Raw genomic sequence first — 22,775 nt, forward strand, 5'->3', positions numbered from 1 at the left:
ACCACACGCCCTCTCATCATGCTTCTCTCTGGTCTCTGTCACCTCCCTGGGCCTCTGTCGCCTCCCTGATACAGTACTAGATGGCAAACTGGCAAATGCTGGCTGTATCTGTTCCCACCTCAAAGGATCTACTTCCATAGAAACTGAGGGTGAAGGTGACCTTGATAGTGACTGGCAGCAACGCCCTCGCCCTGCTACTTGGTTCTCGGTCCTGTTGAAGGTAAAGGCCTTTAATGATCCCCTCGTTGGTCAATCCTAGGCATCATTGCTCCTGGCTGAGTAGGAGGTAGGAGAAGTGCTGTTGGAAAGCACTTTGTTGGTAAGCCATCCTTCTCTCCCTCACAGCTCCCCCTCTCTCTGTTGTGCTGCAGGCCAAGAGAGACTACAGGTATAGCCCAAATGTGGCTTTCTGCTGATAGGGCAGAAAACTCCTCTGATGTCCATCAGGATGCAGCACCGCTCTCTTCAAAATCTGCCAAGCCACCAAAATCTTCCAAGAACAGTGCTTCCACAAATGTTGCAATTAATAAAGTGAAGAGGAAAAGTAAGTCAAGAGCACTTCATCTGCATTTTAAATGCCTGGCCCTTTAAATAACCCTGATGGAGGTTGCTTCATGTAGCTGGGAGTGTTTAGTACACAGCGTTAACTTACGCAGTCCAAATGTGCTGAACGTGTGCTAAATCAGTTTTGGAGGCTGTTTGACAATCACAAGTCTGCCCACTGTCAAAGCTTCCAGCTTATGCATGGTATGCCTGCTCCAGCAGAGGCGCCCACCATTTTTGGCAACTCCAGCTTCCATTGCACCAGCTCTCGCTGCTCTATGGAGCCAAAGATTTTGGCCTAATTGCCTTCAAGAAAAAATGTTTGGTAATTTTTCTTTTAAAGGGAGTCACAGAGCTATGTTATTTATTTCACATTGATCAAATGGTACTAATAATGGGATAGATATTCATCCTTACCAACTAGATGGAGCCCAGAAAGGAAAATGTGACAGGAGGGATTGTGCATCCATAACTGAACCATGTAAAATATCCCTTTTGTTGAAATAAATGAATCAAAAAAATCAGACAGGTTTTTTTTAAGGAGCATAGAATCCTCCCTGCCAGTTTTTCCTTTATCCGCCAGAGCTGAATTAGCAGCACTGAGTCAGGAGGTTGTGGGTTTAAGTCCCCCCTTCAGAGATCAGGGTGCAACATCAAGGCTGACATTTCTTTGCTGCACTGAAGGAGCGATGCTCTGTCGAAGGTGGTGGCCGGGATTTTCCGGTCCCTTTGCGGGTGGGAACCTCCGCGGGTGAGGCGATGCCCCAGCCGGAAGCCTGTAGACTTGCAGTGGGACCAGAAAATCCCGGCGGCGGGCGGGTGCAGAAAATCCCACCTGATGTCTTTTGAATGAGATGTTAAACCAAGGCCCCATCTGCCCTCTCAGGTGGACGTAAAAGATCCAATGGGAATATTTCTAAAATGAGGAGTGTCCTCTCCTCTGTCCTGGTCAATATTTCTCCCTCAGCCAGCATCACTAAAAAAAAGGAGTTAATCTTACCACTATCGCATTGCAGCTTGTAGGAATTGGCTGTGCACAAATTGGCTACCATGCTTCCTAAGTAAGAATAATGACGACACCTCAAATGTATTTCATTTTCTGTGAAGTGCTTTGGGAAGTCCTCAAGTTGTGAAAGGTACTATAGAAATGCAAATCCCTCTTCCTTCATCTTCCTGTGCTTTGTCTGAAGAGCAATGCTTAAAGCCCAGCTGGTAAATACGAAAATTCACTCCAATGTATTCTAATGCAGTTTAGGTCAGCACATTGTAAGTTTGCTTGATATATACAAATACAAGGGGCAACATTTTCGCCTCGTTGAGGGGGGAAGTGCAGGAACGGGCGCGGGCGGGCGAGCTTCCTATCGGAGTCCCCAGTCGGGGCGCGCTGCCATTTTACTTGGGTGGGCCAATTAAGGCCAGTGTGACATCCGCCAGGAAGCGCCTTGCGCTCCCTGTGCAGGAGGTGGGGGGGATTCCTTCATTTGGGGGTGCGCTCCTTTGCGCATGCACGTGAAACAGCACACAGATCCCCCTGAGGCAAATTGCTGCCTCAGGGAGATTGACTACGATTTAAAACTTTCAGTAAAGGTCATTGAAAAATTTCCCTGCCATGTCCCCTCATGTGACACCGTCCCCATGAGTTGGGACATGCCCGTAACTTTATTTAAACATTTAATAAAAATTTACATACCCTCATGAAACCTCATCCCGCCCATGGATGAAGTTTCATGTTCTTTTCGAAGTCTACCTGGGCTCCCGGCCTGCCCGCCAACCTTAAGCCGAGTCGGCTGCGTGCCCGCCGAACTGAAAATCTAAATGACGCAGGGTGACGTCGGGACACACGCCCAATGTGTCCCCACATCATTTTACGTGTCAGCGAGCAGGCCCTGCCCCTGCTCACCGACCAGAAAAACCTGCCCAAGGTTTCCAAAATCTCACAAAAATGATGACTGTTATGAATAAATTCCATATTTCCATAAATATATGGAATGTATGTATTCCATAAATTCCATATGGAATAGCATTCCATAATTCCAATTTATCTATTGATCAAACCTTTAACAAAATTACCTTTACATCAGTTTGCAGGCATAATTAATTAGATCAACAATAAAGGTTTGAATTTGCTGTGAAGTTATTCATGTCACACTTGGGCAGAATTTCCGCTCGGTGTGCGGGTGCGTGCTTGACACGCCCGAGTGTGAAATAGCGCGCAATGACGTCGAGCAAGTGTCCCGACATCATCGCGCACTCAGGTGATATTTCGGTCGGCGGGTGCACGCAAAAGTTGGCAGCGTGCCCGCTGACAATTAAGAGGCCTATTAAGGCCACTAATCAATTAATTTACCTCTATTTTTTGCTGCCCATCCAACATTACGGTTGGCGAGCGGGCGAATCGGCCAGGCGGCCTTTGGATTTTTGAGGAAACCTCATTCAAGGGCGGGATGAGGCTTCCATAATTAAATTTAAAAAGAATAAAAATTTTTTGGGCAGAATTTTTATCCTGTTTCTGTTCGTGCGTGTGACTCCTATGTGGCGACGTTTTTTTCAGATTTTCAAAATCCTTATTTTTGATTTTAAAGTTCTTCAGCTCCCTGAAGCAGCTCTCTGCCTTCAGGGATGTTTCAGTGCGCTCACCCCCACACCTGTGCAGACTTCAGCGCTCGCCCTCTTCCCATCCCCACCCCGGCAGCACTGATCTTTTCAGTGTGCCTTTATGCGGCTGGCCGTCGGGAGCCGATCACGGGCGGAACACCGTTTCACGGCTGCTCCTGGGCCCACCCACTGTGCCTGCCCGATGACCTGAAAATCCTGCCCCTGATGTTTAAATTTGAAAATGTAAGTCACACGTAATTTGTGTTAATTAAACTGAATCATTAAAACATTAAACATGAGTCAATGAGGTCAATTACTGTAATTGTTCTAAAAATAAAACCACCATTGCCTTTTCCACTTTCTCTTTAATATTTTACTTAGCATGGATGATATTATCTGTGCATCTGCAAATTGCATGACCTGTGAATTCATGGCCTGATGATTTATTTCACAATCATTTTTTGATGAATTTGAGAAAAGTAGCACATTTAATTTATTTCATAGTTAAAACTTCCCAAAAGAAACGAGTGCAGCTGTCATGAGTCAAAGTATTCACACTGTAATTGGTGTCCATCAATAGGATAACCTTTCACTCATTAAAATCTCTGCTTTACAATGTCAAGTGACGTGAGAGCTAATGCAATGACTTCCAAAAGCAATCGTTATTGTCTTTGGGCTATATGTGATTTGTGTCTTGTACAACATTGAATGGAGCTTTGTCAGTACTCATCTGAATTTCATGTGCTGATATACTTTAACGCAGCAACCTGCCTTGAGGGAGGGAGAGTAAGGTTGGATTATTAAAAATGAAGCAGCAATGATAGCTCAGTGACTAAATGAGTTGTCTAGTATAATATGGAGCATGGAGTAGTTCTTATACTAAAGTTTTAGTGGAATAGCTGATCTAACAGGTTCAATAATTCCACATAACACTGGACAGTACTGATTACCAATGGCCCTGAGTTGCCTCAGCCTCACTGTTGAAAAGGGCAGAGCTAAGCTGATGTTTACATTGCCAACTGGCATTCAGTAGACATTGGAAGGGGCTTTCCTGTGTACTGTTTCTTTCTTGTAGCCTTCGGACATCCAGACACAGAGGCTCATTCTGGGAACCCCTGACAGCAAAAGGTGAAGGGACCCAACTACAAACCAAAGAAGAGCCCAGTCAGCATAAGCTTTGCCTCCAGCAGCAGCCATAAACGCTTGAAGCTGGTAGCCAAAAGTATACCTGCAGGTCTCAGAGCCCTGCAGCAGGACTACCTTCAGTTCTCTGCCTTTTGATGCCATCAAGCCTTAGAGCCTTACCTGGTGCCTGGCGTGCTCTTGATTTCCTCCAGGCCACGTTAATAATCTGGGACATGCTAAATAATCACTCTTTGGGTCTTAGTGGGTGAAGAACAATTGCACTGCTCTTATCTAGCACCAAGGCGGAGAGCATGAGGAATATCGGCCGATAGCTTCACAACAGAGCCATAACCTCTGGGCTCCACAGCACCAGATTTAGCGGGGTACCCCAAAGAATATTAGAAAATCCCTCTGGGAAGTTCCCAGGTAAGAGTTTTCATGGCAATTGCCAGAAGTGCACAATTCCCCTGGACAATTGCCCTGCACTGGGAACCATCCAAAAAAGTGGTTTAAATCACAAACTTTGGATGGTTCCGCCAGGGTTACCGGTAGTTACTGAGAAAAAGTTAGAAGAATTAAAGCCTCTTCTAACTTCTGGGCAACTATTGTAAAGTCCCAGGCCGATCCCATGGGACTCCCCCCCACAGCCCCGACCCTCCCCAACGGGATTACGGGATTACCCCCACACCCCCATGCCCCCCAAACTCCCCATGGGACTCCCCCCCCACCACACTCCCAGCCCAGTCTCCCGCCCCCACCACCCCAAACCCCGCAACCACCTCCACCTCCCCCCACCACCCCACGCGTCAACCCCTCAACATCCGACACCCTAAGCACCACCCCCCGACTCCAACCTCCCCCCCAACACCGGATCTCCGACACCCCACTACCTCCCAAGAACTTCAACCCCACCCCCTCAACATCTTCCCGGAGCCCTGACCCCTGCCACCCACCAAATCCTATTCACTTACCTTAGACAGGCCTGTCGATTTCCCTGGAACTTTAAATGTACCTGCTTTACGGCAGCAAGTGCTGTAAAAGAAAGGGGGGTGGGGGGTAGGGGGTGGTGGTCATGGCCTCCTTGAATCTGCTGGAGCTGCACTTCGTTGGGGCCTGCGAGGAGCCTTTCGATGCAGGCCCCAAGATACTTCCGTGAAACAGGAGCATTGACGTAATTTTCAAGCTAAGTGTGCATTTATTTCTTCTAATTCCTGCGGGCCAGCACTTCCCAACCCTGGTTGGAAGTTACAGCCCAAAGTTTTAATTTCCACATGTATAGATGTCTATCCAGGATTCAACTATTATCTTTTTTTTTCCACTCCCTTCAGCTATAACTTCAGCAGGACAACACAAACATTGCCATGCCCGTTTACCAATGGAAGCCTCTGCAGCTGAACTAATAATTTGCTCTGACCTGAGAAGTATTCCAGATTTACATTTTGAAATTGGAGCTAGGAATAATTAGTTTGAAAATATTCCTCATAAATCACCAATTGATAACAGGATATTTCAGTCGTGACAGGAGGTCTTGCCTTTTAGCATCTATTCCTTCCCAGATTTGAAATGATTTGCTCGGAGCTGAGGCTGTACAACAGAATAGCTATAGCTTTCTGCCGTATAGTTTATAAATATAGACAATACAGGAAACTGCCAAGAGGAGAATAGATTGATTTTACTCATTTTGCCTGGGAAAGGTCATGAAGGTGACATGGGAGGGAAAAAACTCTCAGACAGCGTGATTAAAAGAGCATTAAGGTGCCATTTCCTTAATTGAGAAACCAAGGTGATGATCCAAGGCTCATCGCCCAAGACAGCACAGGGTAGAGTGAATAGAAATTAAATAAATCATCTGGTGATTAGGTGCTGACAGTCTGAGCATTAAAACCCCTAGATTGCAGGCGAAGTCTGAAAGAGTCTGTGCCTCTACAATGTACAAATGAGCTAATAAAGAAGACTAAGAGGGTGGGAATGTGCAATGGCAATTAAATCCAACAGATTCCCCAGAAGGCGTGAAATGGTAATGAACAAAATAGAAGAATTCAGTCGTAGACTATTCAGAAAGAACTGGGGAGAATAAACATGATCAACAGTGGAATGCAACAGTGTTGCTGTTGGAAATGGAGATTATTCAAAACCGTGGGTGGAATCATCACAACTTGCACTAAGTGCAGTAGCGGGCGGGTGAAATGACATTTTACCCACCGGCCGCAATGGTGGCTTCTCGCACAGTATCATCCCAAATCCACCGCATTAACTATGCTTTTCTGGGAAACACGCTGTTTCCGTGGCGGGGGGGGGGGGGAGGGCTCTCATTCACCCGCCATACCATTACCTCACTGCTCCATCACACCGGGTGCCACATTTAAAGTGCAGCCCCATGCACACGTCTCGGTGCTTCAAGCCCAGGACTGCCACACAGAAGACAGGATGACCCTGAAAGGCAAAAAGACTGCAGCCCCTCGCTTCAGTGATGCATCCCTCGAGCGCCTTCTGAATGCCGTGGAGGCTCGGCGTGATGTCCTCCACCCTCACTCTGGCCCCAGGAGGGGCAGCTGCATCACCAATGCAGCATGAGAGGTGGTGGCAGTGGGGGTCAGCGCCAATGCTCTGCAAAAGAGGGCAGACATCCAGGGCCGCTTCTCATCACTCCCAACTCACACACTCACAAAACCATCACACATCCACAGGAATCTCACACCTCAAGGTATAACACCACTAACTCCCACACACACCTTCACATCTCCAGCAGGCTCATATCCTATTGAGCTCATGTCCTCATCCTGTCCGTGGCTCCGCTCACCACACAAACATTCTACTCAGTGTCACATGTCATGCTCACACTCTCTCCATCTGCTTTCTTGCAGAAGCCTGCTCACATCAGCACGATGAGGTCCTAGACCAGGAGTGAAGTGACCCACGTTGTCCCTCACTCATTTTGATGAGAATGCCATCGCGCTGACCGGTGATGGTGATGTTGGTGGTGAACACCCTCATGAGGATCCTGCATCACATCATTTCTCACTCAAAGCAAATGTGAGTGCTCTCTCTCTCTCCTGCTTTTGACCCTGCTGCCATGTATTACTTGTCTCTACTTTGGTTCACAGGGAGCTCTGCCAAGTGATCAAAACCTTCAGCCAGCCAGACCCTCAGCTCCATCCAGGTCCTTGCCTCCAGCCAAGAGGACATCTCCATTGAAGAGCTGGAAATAAGCAGCCTGGAGGACCCATCACAGCGCTTACCCACACCCTGCACCAGCGCAGAGACATACACCTTGGTGGCACCTAAATCTAGGGTAGGCTCGGGTTCACAATCTGATGGCCACCACATGGACACATGTCCACAGCAACAGGAGGCAGTTTCTGCCGAACTCCCCAGCACTCGGTGGACTGCTGGGGAAGAGGCATCTGTAAGGTCCAAGTCAGATGATCAAATGACCATTCTGGATTTGGCCTTCCAGCTCATCCTGGAGAACCAGCAGAAGGTGTGGGAACATTACACAGAGCTATTGGAAGCCCTCAACAGAATGGCACACTGGTTGGAGGAGTGCGTCCAACTGCTCTCTGATGAAGTGGTGCCCACGTGTGTGTATGGAGGTTTCCATGGGGAGGATGGCAGATGCTATGGAGACCCTGGTCCAGCAGAATGTGGAGATGTGATGCAGACCTGCACTCCATCATCGGAGTCATGGGTGAGTTCCTGCAGTGGCAACTTGAGAAGGAAACGGGGCACCTCAACATCCCTCTAGGTGCTCCTTCCCCTCAATGAGTCAGGCTGGGACCCCTGGGCACTCGAAGGGAAGAGGAGCAGCGGCTGGACACTCCTGGGTCATCCATTCAGTAATCTCAGACTCTGTCCTCTCCCTCTGAGTCCTCATTTCCCTTTGTCTGTGAGCCCCTCAACCTTGTCCTCTGTCACCACAGAGGGAGCAGCTGGCCAGGGAGTGATTCTGGAGGGAGAAGTGTGTGTGTGTGTGTGGCAGGGCCTTTCAGAGCCTCAAGCAAGCACTCGCCCACACACGCGGATCCTTCACATTTCACACTCACCTCAATGTCTTGAGCATTTTCCAGGCTGCCTCCCCAGGTTCTCTTTCAGTTGTTCACCTGAGCTGACCTGCATCTCCACCCACCCAAAGATCACACTCCTGTACAGCACCTGATCTCGCCCACCATGACTGTCGTTTCACTTTTGATTGAGGTAGCATGGTCTTGATTCAGTTTTTCGTAAGCTCCCCTGTCTCTTCCCCTCCCCCAGTCACCCATATACTTTCCTCCATCACTCTTGACCCCCCCACCGGCATCGCCTTCCACCTCCCCTCCATGACCTACCAGCCACAGCCGTTTTCCTTTGAGGGTGTCCAGATGAATGGGCACGTTCCCTTCCTTCCTGAAAATCCTATCCCCATCCACAGTCACCTCCCTGACCTCTTCCTTCCCACCCCCAGGGTCCCTGTCTGCCTGTGGGTACCCACCAATCATGCTTGCCGTCCTTTCTATGGCTACCATTGAACCCGTCACCCTCCCACCTTACCCCCTCGCTCTGCCCTCGGTCATTCTCACCATTCCCTTTTTCCACACCCACCCTCAGTTCGCTCCCCAGGACACAGTCATGGATTCATCAGAGACCCTCACATGCACATTCACCTGGACATCCACCCCCCTGGAACCCCTTCCCCTTGGAACCCTTAACCCCTTGGAACCTCCCCCTCCCCCTCTCTGGATCCCTTCCCTCTTTTGGACCCCTTCTCCCACCCCGGACTCCCCACATACCCCCTTGGCCTTCCCCCCACTCGACTCCACTCCCCCTTAGTCCTTACCCCATTCAGACACCCTTACTTCTTTCTCCAGCCTTACTCCCCCACTTCTCTGCACTCCTTACCCCTCTGAATTCCTTCCCTTACACCTTCCACGCCCCCTTATACCTGCCTCCCCAGACGCCGTCTTCTCTCCTGTTACACCCCCTCCTCCCCCTGTACTCCCTCCCCCTCCTAAGCTCCCCCCCAACACCTTCATTTCTCCCTCCCAACCTCACCCCATCACCTCTTCCTCTCCCAGTCGATCCTAGATCTTCCTCTCCCACTTCCTGGTACACCTTTCTCTCCCAAACACCTCTGGATCTTCCTCTCCACCCAATTGACCATCATCCGTTGTGAGCAGACCCTCAGTGGTGATTTTTCAACTTCCGTGGGTTGCTTTGCAGCAGAGCCATGTCCATGACAATCCACCCAGCATACCATGGAGGTTCCTCCAGTGTCGGGTTCCAGCATCTTCTGCTCCTCGGCTGTCCGCAATGTGAGCAAGGCCCTGGCGGTAAGTCCCAACTTCTGCACATCGCAGTTGTCAAGACATGTTCTGCACCGACGTGCAATCACGCCCACATGGATGGACGATCCAGCAGGGTCGGGGGGATGATTCCGGCAGGCTGGCCTTACAATGATATGCTGATGTATTATAATGAGGTTCCCGATGTCCGATGGCGGGGAACATGGTCTGCCATGGACGGGCTGAGCGGACAATCGCAAATAGGTTTCATGACGTCGTGAAACCGACCTTTTGCCTTCTTGTCATATTGTCTGCTGATGCCATCAAGTATGCCCAATGCCAGTGGGCACAGATGATTCCGCCCAGTGTCTCTGCACCTGAAACATTGAACAACGTAAAGGATGAAAATAAGAATGATGAGCAAGGTAATAGAAATTTCATTTAGCATTTTTTAATGTTCCAACCATGTGACCTCTTGAAAATAGAAATTTGCAAAAAAGAATGCTTACTAACCCATTTTGATTCTCATGGATTTCATCGTCACTAACCAGCAAATACTAAAGTCCCATGATGTTCCGTTGCACAAATTTCTAGCCTTTTTTTTACATCGTCACGTAGTATTCTTGCACAGAATGTACAAAAGCTTCAATAAGCTTGAAAATAAGAGTATGTTATGTGAAAGTATCTATTTCCTAATCTTCGTTAATTATGTCCATTCACAGTGGGCAATATAAATGTAAATTGCACGCAGACGGTAACTCTTAAAGGGACTGAGGCATTTCTGGCAAGTTAATTATATATAATTGATTATATAGTTTGCCTTTAAAGCATCCCAATTACCCCAGTCCTTAATGGTTCAAGTGGCACAAGATGCGAGGAGATATGCCAACAAAATCAGTCAGCACCAGGTCTGAACTGCCAGCATCCATTATAGCACCAACTGTGTTGATATACTTATAGAACAATGATTGAGAGCAACTGTCTCCATGGATCTGGGTCAGCATGGAAGCAGTTGAAAAACTGTTACTTACACCTGCTGTGCAGAGACTTAGAGACCTGTTTTGTCCTAGGCATATCATGCCAATGGCGTGCAATGTCACCACTACCCTTAACTGCAGTGCAATTCCTTCCAGGCTACCTTAGGATTCATCTATATTTTCAGCCAAACATCTGTCCATAGATATCAAACAAATTACAGATTCAACTGACCTGTCATTTTGAGATTGGTGGACAGCAAATTCATTGAGAAGGGAAATTTAAATATGGTTTGGTTGCCAATGAATAGTGACATCAGCATGATATGCTTGCCCACTATAACTGTACTTTCGGATTTCCCAATGTCAGGAGTCACTAATGACAACTATGTGACCATTATGGCCACTGGATCTACACAATTACCAAAGGCCACGTGCAGCTGGGCAGTAATAAGGCACATCACATCACATGGCACAATGGCTAACTTCCAGCCAGTAGTCACTATGCTTTAATCAGGCCTCTTAGTGATGCCAATAAGAGCAGACTAAAAGAGTGGCTAAACCCAAAACTATTCCATCAGCCCTGGATAATGGTATCTTTTTGGGAGCCAAGGATGGACTATCACCCTGAGGATGTTGTGCAGAAACAGCATTGCTGCCCAGAAAAATAGAACACTGCAAGCTCATAGAGGAGCCATTCACCCAAGTGCCTACCAACTTAACTAACTCTCCTGCTGATATGTACATGTTGCAGTGGGCCAATAGCAAAACCGTCTTCTGCAGCATTTCAACTACCATAGATGTCCACCCTTTGATTTGCCACAGCTTCATTTTGAGCATTCAGGGGTTAAAAATGGACAAATTTGCAATACATTTCCCATAAAAAAAGCCAAAAAAACAAAAATACAAATAACTGGTTTTATTAACAATTATTTTCCTGTCGTTACTTTTTCCTGCTCTTCACCACCTCCCCATTCTGTGGAAAGTGCCCGCTGTTCACTGCTGCTGGCATTCAGTTCTTCGTAGCTGATTTCCATTTTCCTGACCCAAGTGCTTCCCCTTAGAGATATTGTACAGTGTACATCTTTCAAAGCTATCCTAATACTCCTGTTATTTACTTCACTGGTGGAAGGAATAAATGGCATGTCCAACTGGAGTTCAGTAGAAAGCAATTAAGATTCGGGTGGCCCTCTATTTCCTTCTGCTGGGTCATGAGATGGTCCAGTAATTAGTGATGCCAGATTCATTGCTGCAAGTGACTGGCCAGATCTGTGACATTTTGAATATATACGACAATTTAAACAGCAGGCCACCGGTTGGGTCGGATGTTGAAATAACCCTGAAAGAACAGTCCCATCTGCTCCTATTCCAGTCATGCCTCTGCTGCTCATATTCCTTCAGTAGGCCCACTAGTCTGCACAGGAGTAGAACTAAGGGCAGCAATAAAGTTGGCAAAGCATGGAGTTTTTATCAATTGGCTTTCTCTGTCTATTCTTCTGACATGTTGAGGCTAGATAAGAAAACTGCACTTTTAAGCTGCTCCTGCTTTGCTGAGGACATGTTTCTCTGGGGACTTGTCTGCAGGTACATGGAACTGTGAAATGTGGATTGTCAGATTTTTTTTAAAATTAATTTGCGGGATGTGGGCTTCACTGGCTAGGTCAGCATTTATTTCCCATCCCTAGTTGCCCTTGAGAAGGTGGTGGTGAGCTGCCTTCTTGAACTGCTGCAGTCTTTGTGGTGTAGGTACACCCACAGTGCTTTTAGGAAGGGAGTTCCAGGATTTTGACCCAGAGACAGTGAAGGAACGGTGATATATTTCCAAGTCAGGATGGTGAGTGAGTTGGAGTGGAGCTTCCAGGTGGTGGTGTTCCCATCTATTTGCTGCCCTTTTCCTTCTGGATGGTAGTGGTAATAGGTTTGGAAGGTGCTGCCTAAGGAGCCTTGGTGAGTTTCGGCAATGCTATGTGTCACTGATGGAGGGAGTGAATGTTTGTGGAAGGGGTGCCAATCAAGTGGGCTGCTTCATCCTGAATGGTGTTGAGCTCTGGAGTGTTGTGGGAGTTGCACTCATCCAGGCAAGTAGAAAGTATTCCATCACACTCCTGACATGTGCATTGTAGATGGTGGACAGGCTTTGGGGAGTCAGGAGGTGAGTTACTCACCACAGGTTTCCTAGCCTCTGACCTGCTCTTGTAGCTACAGTATTTATATGTCTAGTCCAGCTGATGCCCAGGTCAATGTTAACCCCCCGGATGTTGATAGTGATTCAGTGATGGTAATGCCATTGACTGTTAAGGGACAATGGTTAGATTCTGCCTTTTTGGAGATTGTCATTGCCTGGCACTTGTGTGGTGTAAATGTTATATGTCTCTTGTCAGTGCAAGCCTGGATATTGTCCAGGTTTTGCTGCATTTGGACATGGACTGCTTCAGTACCTGAGGAGTCGTGGAGGGTGATAAATGATAGACTACATTGCCAATAAATTAACAAAATCTTATATACACAAATATATTTCAGTGAATATTCAGGTTAAGACAGTTTTTCCATATCCTTGATTTTTGATTGCAATGTTCATTTCCAATAAAATAGAATGGGTTAGGGGGCAGTTTTGTTAAAAAAAAAAAGCTCTTCAAATGCATTTGACTTTAACATACCTGCAGCATAGTATTTTGTGGTTTGACTGTCTCAAGCTGAAAAAGGATACCAGAGAGATCAGCAGGCCCAGAATATGTGATCAAACTGTGGTGTATTGCTATTGTTACTGGACTAGTATTCCGGAGGCCCTAATGCTTTGGGACACGAGTTCGAAACCCACCAGGGCAGTTGGTGGAATGTAAATTCTGGATTTGAAAATAGCCTCAGTAATGGCGACCAAAAAACTCATCTGGTTTTAATCCCCTTTAGTGGAAGGAAATCTGCCATCCTTACCTGGTCTGTCCTACAAGTGACTCCAGACCAAATGGCAATGTGGTTGACTCTTAACTGCCCTCTGAAATGGCCTAACAAGCCATTTAGTTGCACCAAACTGCTGTTGAAAAAGAAGAAAATTGGACAGTGCATTCTGCATAGACCTAGCCATCAGAACAGCACTGTGGGAGTACCTACACTGCATGGCATGCAGTGATTCTAGAAGGTAGCTCAACATCACTTTCTCAAGGGCAATTAAAGTTGGGCAATAAATGCTGGCCTAGCCAGTGATGCCCACATCTTGTGAAATAATAAAAAAACAGAAACTACAATAGCACACCTCACCCAGTTGACACTACAAAGTCCCCCTTATTAACGTCTGGGGCTTGTGCCAAAATCAGGAGAGCTGTCTCACAGACTGTCAAACAACAGACTGACACAGTCATACTCACCAAATCATATCCTACAGCCAATGTCCCTGACACTTCTATCACCATCCCTGGGTACCTCCTGAACCACTGTTACAACAGAACAACCAGTATAATGGCATATTGGCAATGGGGAGTTGCTCTGGGAGTCCTCAATATTGACTCTAGACCCACCATCAAGTCAAGCTAGGCAAGGAAACCTCCCACTGCTTAACACCTACCGCCGTGCCACAGCTGATGAATCAGTACTCCTCCCTGTTGAACACTACTTGGATGCAGCACTGAAGGTGGCAAGGGCACAGAATGTATTCTGGGTGGGGGATTTCAATGCTCATCACCTTGAATGTCTCATTGGCACCATTACAGATGGATTGGTCTAGCCCTGAAGGATATAGCTGCCCAACTATCCCTGAGGCAGGTAGTGAGGGAAGCAATGAAGACAAATACCTACTTGATCTGTCCTTCACCAATCCACCTATCACAGATGCATCTGTCCATGACAGTGGTGGTAGGTGCGACTGCCACACAGTACTTATGGAGACAATGTCCCACCTTCACATCAAGGATACTATCCATTGTGTTGTGTGACACAACGACTATACTAAATGGGATAGATTCAGAACACATCTAGCAGCTCAAAAATGGGCATTCATGAGGTGCTGTGGGTCATCAGTAACAGCAGAGCTGTATTCAAGCACGATCTATAACCTCATGGCATATCCCACACTCTACCATTACCATCAAGCCAGAGAACCAACCCTAGTTCAATGAAGAGTGCAGGAGGGCATGCCAATGACAGTCCCTCCATCATAAGGTCAGAAGTGGGGATGTTTACTGATGATTGCACAATGTTCAATGGCACAAACAACTCCTCAGATGTTGAAGCATATGCAGAAAGAATTGGACAACATTCAGGCTTGGACTGATAAGTGGCAAGTAACATTTGCCCCACACAAGTATCAGGCAATGATTATCTTCTGCAAGAGAGAATCAGACCATCGCCCCTTGACATTCAATGAGATTATCATTACTAAATCTCCCACCATCAATATCCTAGGGATAACATTTGACCAGAAACTTTACTGAGCCAGCCATATAAATACTGTGGTTACGACAACAAGTTTGAGGCTGGATATTCTGCAGTGAGTGACTCACCTCCTGACTTCCTAATTCTGTCCATCATATACAAGGCACAAATCAGGAATGTGATGGAATACTCCCTACTTGCCTGGATGAGTGCAGCTCCAGCAACACTCAAGAAGCTTGACACTATCCAATACAAAGCATCCCACTTGATCAGCAGCTCACTAATCACCATAAACATTCACTTCCTCCAGCACTGGTGCACAGTGACAGCAGTGTGTACCATCTACAAGATGCAGCAACTCACCAAGGGTCCTTCGATAGCACCTTTCAAATGCATGACCTGTACCACCTAGAAAGACAAGGGCAACAGACACATGGGAACACCACCACCTGCAAGTGCCTCTCCAAGCCATACAGCAAACTGACTTGGAAATATATCGCCATTCCTTCAATGTTGCTGAGTCGAAAAACTGGACCTCCCTCCCTAACAGCACTGTGGATGTACCTACATCAGATGGTGTGCAACAGTTCAAGAAGGTGGTTCACCTCAAACTTCGAGGGCAATTATAAGTAAATGTTGGCTTTGCCAGCAATTCTCACATCTCATGAATGATTAAAAAAAGACATTGGCACACATACCTGGCAAAAAAAAGAAAGCGACAGACAACTATCTCGGTCTCCTGTGGATCAGCAGGCTGCCAGTTACAGAGCAGTGCCATCTGGAGCAAGAACACCTCCAGAAAAGCTGCAGTAGAGATAAAAGTACCTTGAACTATTCTGTTTGTGGCTATTCCTTATGAGCACTGCAATGTCAGCTACAGTGTTGCTCATAGAGTAAACAGCTGCCTGATGCGTTGGTTAGAGTGACCAGCAGTTTCATCCTTGATCACATTGTATAGTGCAACATGACCTGTATTCAATGCTTTCATAACGATTGTGAGCAAAATATATTTGGCAGTAGAATTTTTTCTTCATTCCTTTTCCTTATCTTTTCAACGTAATTTAGATTTTTTTTTAAACTTACCCACTCACAGGATGTGGGCATATTCACTGGCAAGACCAGTATTCATTGCCCACACTAATTGCCCTTGAGTATGGTGGTGGTGACCGTCTTCTTGAACTGCTGCAGTTGGTACAGTGAAGATACTCACACAATTCTGTTGGTTAGGGAGATCAATGATTTTGTTCCACAACAATATATTTCCAAGTCAGGATTATGTGTGTTTAATCATAGGATCATAAAGTGCTGAAGGAGACAATCCAGCCAAACATGTCTGTGCAAACCTCTTTGAAAAAGTTATCTAATCAATCCCGCCCACCCTGCTCTCTCCTCATATTTTTCTTTTAGGTATCTAGTCAATGTTACATATAACATTTTTGATTATATGTAACAAAGGAGAAGAGTTCCCAGAAGTAGGTACCAGGAATGTTTTGAACAATATGCAAACACCTATTATTGTGATCAGACCTATCTTCTGTGCTGAGACTGTGATGTATGAATTAATGCTGCCTCAGTTGTCATCAGGATGTGTTTTCACATCTGCCAGGAATTTTTGTAAATGCTCTCCCAGTAAAATCCACTATGCCTTTGGTAGATGATTGGCAGGAATCCCAGGTACACTGCATAAACAAGGCGGTTAATCAGGTGAAAGTCCAAGTACGTTCCTGGCAACCATCTCTAGCTTTGCAATAATACTAAAAATGTCATGTAAACAGGTGGGTCCACAGGAGATTTAAATGATCTCCATATCTCACTCGATAACCTTGGCACCTGGTAATTAGAAACCTAACTTCGGATTTCAGGTGGTCTTCTGCACAAAGGTAGAATGGCTAGTGCAGACATACTTTTAATTATATTTCATTTCATTCCCTAAAAAAAAATCACCCTTCCTGGAAATAATGGTACAACTGTTTCTTAATGTTTCAAAACATCACAAACTCAAAGTGCATCAGGTGAACTAATGCAGCTTAGATATGGAAGTGTCAACATAAACAGGTGGTCTACACCCAAAGTGAACTTGAGAACACTTTGTTCAGTTTGCTGGTGTAGGACTGAACAGTCAAATTATAACGTATATCGGAAACTCAGAATTTACTTCTGCTTGATATCTCTTATTGAATGATTTAGAGCACTGACAAATTGTACTAAAACTTTAAAAAAAGGCAATATTATCAATTCATTCTATTAAAATCTTTGTTTTATATCCTAGTGTAATGATCAAAAAGAGGCTTTGTCAGCTTCGGACAAATGCTATCACAAAGAATGTGATGGGTAGTTTTAACTTTGAGAGTTGGTCTATAACAGATGACATTGAAGTAGTCACTCATTATACACCATGTCCAATTCTTCCTTCTATTCACTTCAGCAGAAAGGAATACTGTGCAAGATTAACTAATCCTACTCCATTACCCAAGTTAAACTTTTCCCAATGACAGGTGTACATGTAGAGCTGATTCAGTAAAGGGATTATGGCTCATGAAATGGTGTTGATGTAGTTTCCTGCAATATTTCTGATAACAATTAGGATACAGTGGTTATATCACACAAGGCATGCTGGCTATCCCTAAATATGATCTTCTGAGCAAATTTTTCAATGTCTGTTTTCTGAGATTTATATTAGAATAGAGGAACTTTAAATGATAAATACAGGTTAAATAATAAATCTGCAAAGTGAATATATTCATTGACTTGTGATAATAATCATCTTGATTTTGACAACAGATGTGCAGAAATTACTGTTGTAAGTGACTTTTTCCTGGCATCTGTACTTCAGCAATTGAACCAGAAAACATGCTGTTTAATTTACAATGACAATGAATATTTAATATGTTCATGATATTACTTATGCAGCAATGGTTCTTCAGCTCTGTATGTAGCTGTCAAGCTCCTGCTGGGATAGGACTACTCTGTTCCTTCATTTGAAGCAGATCAGCAAAATTTCCTTGTCGACATGTCAGAAGAGTTTCCCAGCTAAGACACTGAAAGAGATAAAATAAATATTTGACAAGAATTTATTCATTGAAAAATGAAAATCACTACAACAAATGCTTCAGTCAACTTTAATGCGATGCATCAAACTATATTCTGTGGTTTCATGAATTACATCAGCAACTCTAGCACGTGATTAGTGTGCATCACCTCTCTATTCATTTTGGAGTAAAACAAAAATTCTTGAGCAATAGCAATTAGACAATTAGAGGTTAATAATTCACTTGTTAATTCTATTATTCAGGCTTCTCTGTACACAATCAGCAATGTCTGGACATGTTAGAATGCCTGCTGAACATGTGGGTTGGGAGTTCAAGATGTCTCTATTTTGTTTAATCTTTATAATTTCAATCATTGGAAAATTTAAGAGAGCTTTTGGACATTGCTAAGTACATACATTGTGCCCTCCTTAAGTAAGGTGAAGTCCATCAATTCCTATTATACAACCCTTTAAAAAGCACAACTTGCTATAATTAACAATAGATAACAGAGAATAATTGTTGTGGCCAAAAGACTTGACCACACTGGAGCTCAGTAGAATGGATTTTCTGAAGTTGCCAGTCTGAAGAGTGGTGCATGGTGAACTCCTATATTCCCACAAAAAATTTCGGCTTTGGGTAATTACCACTGAACATAGATTCCAGGCATTCAATCTGCTGACCCTGGAGATTTTCATAACAAGGGGTCAAGTTCCTGGAACTTCTGCGACTACTTAAAAATCAGCAGCAGCCATTTAAAAGACATTTTTCTTTCGGTGGGACAGAATTATCCTCAGCTTGAAATTCATTTCTGCTCAACCAATAGAGCAGTGCCGGCAAAGAACACCCCACTTCACAAGTGCAGGCACTACTGTAGCAAGTCAGCAAAAGCTGGATTTTGTTATTTAGTACCCATTTTACAGGAGCACAATTCAAATGCCTCAGTGAAGATGGTACAAAGGGTGAATACTGTCTCCAACACCCAGAAGATATAGATTAGAAGCAGATGCAAAAAAATTTGCTAACCTGAGACAATTTGCCAAGTAAAGGCTACCGGCCAGTGTATCGCTTCATACTTCTCTGCATTGAAGTGTATCTGCCAAGTTTCCGCCATTATCAAAGTTTGTAATATAAGTTATCCATTAATGTTATAACTGCTAATTATAAGTGAGAAAATCAATCATTATGATTTTAAGTATTTCAGAATATGCAACTATATTTTGTACACTGTAAAAATAACAAGGAAGATTCTTTTTTACAAATGTTATTTCAGAAAAAACATTTCTGATTTTATTTGATTCCTGGGATGTTTGTTGCTTCATTACTCACTCATATGAATGCTTTTGCTGCACAGTACATTTCACACTTCCGAGTAGAAAATACAGTTTTTGAGAACCGAATATGGTTTAAAACCCTAAAGCAGCACCTGACAGATAACTGAAAGCAATGAAATGGAGCATTCTTCTTAACAACCTGAAAATCTCTAGGTCTACTACCTCAATCAATGTTGCAACAGTAAGAAAACATTGAAATCCCTGCAACTTCTTAAAAGATATTCACTCAATTGAAACACAAGTAAAATAACTTGAAGCTGTAAAGAAAAAATTAACTTAGCATTGCACTTGTGGCCCCAACTAAATTAATCTGGGAATAGACAGTAGCTACATCTGCCAGCCACACTCAACTGACTTCCCACAATTTCCCACGGTCACATTATTTCATGCAATTATCATGGGCTCCCTGCACAGTTTTGGGCTTGGCCAGTAAGAGTTTGTATAAATGTACTGATAGAGTGGTAAAGGGGGATGTGGGCTCTTTAAATATAGACACAGATGATGTTGTAGTCAACAATAAGAGAATGATAGACCTGTGACATGAGCACCTTGTGTCTATCTTTACAGTGGAGGCAGGGGATAAAACACCAGAGGTCCAAGGGCAACTAAAAATAAGCCAAAGGGAGGAATGTATTGGATCCAATATCTGTATAAAAGGTAATAGAGGAAATAACAAGCTTAAAATGGACACATTCCCAGGACCTGGTGGTTTTCGCTGCAGAGTATTAAAAAAAATTGCTGCAAAAATTGCAGATGCATCAGTCATAATTTTCCGAAGCGCTTTCAATTTAAGAATGGAATTTTAAGATTGGAAAATTGCAAATATCACTCCATTATTTAAGAAGGGACAGTGAAGCTAAGTAAGACTAGTTAACCTAATGTCTCATAAAGAAGCTAATGGAATCTGTCATCAAGGACAGAGTAACTGATTATTTGTCAAGTATGAGCTGATTCGAAAAAGGCAAAATGTGTGAAGCAAAGATCATGCCTTCACAGAATCACACAGTGCAGAAGAGGCCCTTCGGCCCATCAAGTCTGTACTGACATGTGAGAAACACCTGACCTACCTACGTAATCCCATTTACCAGCACTTGGCCCATAGCCTTGAATGTTATGACGTGCCAAGTGCTCATCCAGGTACTTTTTAAAGGCTATGAGGCAACCCGCCTCCATCACCCTCCCAGGCAGTGCATTCCAGACACCACCCTCTGGGTAAAAAAGTTTTTCCTCACATACCCCCTAAACCTCCTGCCCCTCACCTTGAACTTATGTCCCCTCGTGACTGATCCTTCAACTAAATGGAGCAGCTGCTCCCTATCCACCCTGTCCATGCCCCTCATAACCTTGACTAATCTATTTGAGTTTTTGGAAGAAGTCTCTAACATAGGTAACAAAATGTCTATGGATTTTGTATATTTAGACTTCCAGCAGGCATTTAAAAGACTCGGGACAAGAAATTAACAAAAATGAAAGCGAACGAAATTGATCGATTTCTGTTCTGAATATGCTGAATGACTGAGCCCTCTGGGGTGGAGAATTCCAAAGATTCACCACCTTCTGAGTGAAGAAATTTCTCCTCATCTCAGTTATAATTGGCCTGCTGCTTATTCTAAGACTGTGTTCCCTGGTCCTAGATTCACTAGCCAGGGGCTATTTACATCTACCCTGTCGTGCCCTGTAAGAATTTTGTAAGTTTCAATAAGATCACCTCTCATTATATGAAACTTTCGAGAATACAGGCCCAGTTTCCTCAATATCGCCTTAAGACAATCCTGCCGTGCCAGAGATTAGTCCTGTGAACCTTTGTTACACTCCCTTGATGGCAAGTATATCCTTCCTTAGATAAGAAGACCAAAACTGTACACAATACTCCTGGTTTGATTTTGTCAAATGCAGCAAGATATCTTTAATCCTGTACTCAAATCTCCTTGTGATGAAGGCCAGCATGCCATTTGCCTTTGTAATTTCTGCACCTGCATGCTGGCTTTTGGTAACTCATGAATAAAGGCACCCAGCTCCTATTGGACATCAACACTTCTCAGCCTCTCACCATTTAAGAAATACTCTGCCTTTCTGTTTTTTCTATAAAGTGGGTAAATTCACACTCATTCACATTATACTCCATCTTCCATGTTCTAGTCCATTCCATCAGCCCCAGTGCTCCTGACAACTCTTTTGCTGTTAATATACATTTAGAAAAGCTTTGTATTCCTGTTTATATGATAGAGTCCCTTTGGTATAATGTATGAAATCATAGAATATATGCAATATAAAATGCTGAAAAAAATAATTTCACAGTAAGTGTCACAAGATGCAATCACTCACACCTCTTCATAATACCCAGGATCCTATTTTCACACCATTTCAACCTTGAAACTACCAGCACAGTATGCCTCCTGCACAGCAAAAGGAAAAATACGAGTGCACTGCAACCATTTTTTAACAAAATGTCAATTGCTTTTTTACTAAGATTTGTACATTGCATATTTATATGTTATCTGGAATTATATAGAAAATGCAGCTCAAAAACAGGCTATTTGGCCCAACTAGTCTGTGCTGATACTTATACTCCACATAAGTCTCCTCCTATTACATTTTGCTCATCTCAGCCTTTCAGCATATCTTTCAATTCCCTTTCCTCTAATGTACTTGTCTAGTTTCCTTTCGAAAGCATCTAAGTTATTTGCCTCAATCACTTATTGTCCACATTGGAACCACCCTCTGAGTCAACGCATCTTTTTTATTTCCATATTGGATTTGTTAGTAACTAACTTGTATTTATGGTCTCTAGTTTAGAATTCACTCACAAGTGGAAATGTTCTCTCCAAATCCATCCTTGTCAACCCATTCTTAATTTTAAAGATATCTAAAGTAAACTGCCTAATCTTGTTCAATATTTTCCTGCTTGTTAAGTTTTGTTGATCATCTTTTGTGTCTCATCATTTTTACTTACTTGTCTACTCTCCAGGCCATCTTACTCTCTTAGGCCATCTTTGCTTGTATTCTTTGTATATTTTCCCCTGTTTTACCCTGACTATTGTGTACCTTCTACATCCGTTATGGTGCCTGTGCACTCTGGTGCCCAGTATGAGAGTGCAAAAGACTTTTGCAAATACATTCCGCCAGAATTGCCAGGTGAATGGTCCACTTTAGCCTTCTCCTGATGTCCACACCATCACTGATGCCAATTCTTCAGCCAGTGTGAGTCACCACATGTGATATCAATAAATGGCTTAGCGCACTGGATACTGCAAAGGCTATGGGCCCTGATAACATTCCAAGTATAGTGCTGAAAACCTGTATTCCATAACTAGCCGTGCCTCTGGCCAAGCTGTTCCAATGCAGAATATTTTTCTCTCAAAGGGTTGTGAATCTTTGGAATTCTCTATCCTAGAGATTGTGGATGCTCCATCGTTGAACATATTTAAGGCTGGGATAGATAGATTTTTGGTCTGTCAGGGAATTAAAGGATATGGGGAGTGGGTGGGAAAATGGAGTTGAAGCCCAAGATCAGCCATGATTATATTGAATGGCAGAGTAGGCTACTCCTGCTCC

Source organism: Carcharodon carcharias, chromosome 9 (assembly GCF_017639515.1).
Source record: "Carcharodon carcharias isolate sCarCar2 chromosome 9, sCarCar2.pri, whole genome shotgun sequence".
Taxonomy (NCBI): domain Eukaryota; kingdom Metazoa; phylum Chordata; class Chondrichthyes; order Lamniformes; family Lamnidae; genus Carcharodon; species Carcharodon carcharias.